This window comes from Solanum stenotomum, chromosome 1, assembly GCF_019186545.1.
Source record: "Solanum stenotomum isolate F172 chromosome 1, ASM1918654v1, whole genome shotgun sequence".
NCBI lineage: Eukaryota > Viridiplantae > Streptophyta > Magnoliopsida > Solanales > Solanaceae > Solanum > Solanum stenotomum.
Genome location: NC_064282.1, coordinates 96,345,275 through 96,345,939, shown reverse-complemented (window position 1 = coordinate 96,345,939; position 665 = coordinate 96,345,275).

Below are 665 nucleotides of genomic sequence, written 5' to 3'. Positions count from 1 at the left end.
CAAAAAAAAAAAAAAAAAAGAAAGAAAAGAAAAGAAAAATATATAGTTTATACCAAATTAATTAATGTAAGATATGTGTTTTAAGTAAATAGATGTTTATTAGGTATCATGACTAAGTGATATATGTCACTTCCTTTAATAATTTTCTAGTTAGAATGTCATGAACACTAGATGTGTATTTATATTCTCGTTTTATTTATGATTAATTTCACTCATATTTAATTGATTCGCCCATCAATCGATTCGTGTTCAACTTGCTCATCTAAAATTTGAATAAATGAATTAACTTGTTTTTACCCTGCAATAAAATAAATTGGAAAAAAGAGATAGTTGGGATTTTTTAGGGAGGAGGAGGGGGTTGTGTGTATGTATATATTAATTGTGTCATTCATGCACATATAGTCAAGTACGACTAAATATTCAAAAGCTCAAGATTCTAAATGAAATTAATGGTGATGACAAAAGCATTAAGTTTTTTTTCCCACCTAAAAAATTATATCACCTTATGTTAAAATCATCTAGAAATTTAATTGATGATATACATATGTCTACGGGTTTTCGAGAATAATTTTTCTATCTCTATGATATATGAATACAACTGTATACACTCTATCTTCCTTATATCCCACATGTAAAACTACGCATATTTAATAGTCTGTTTTCTT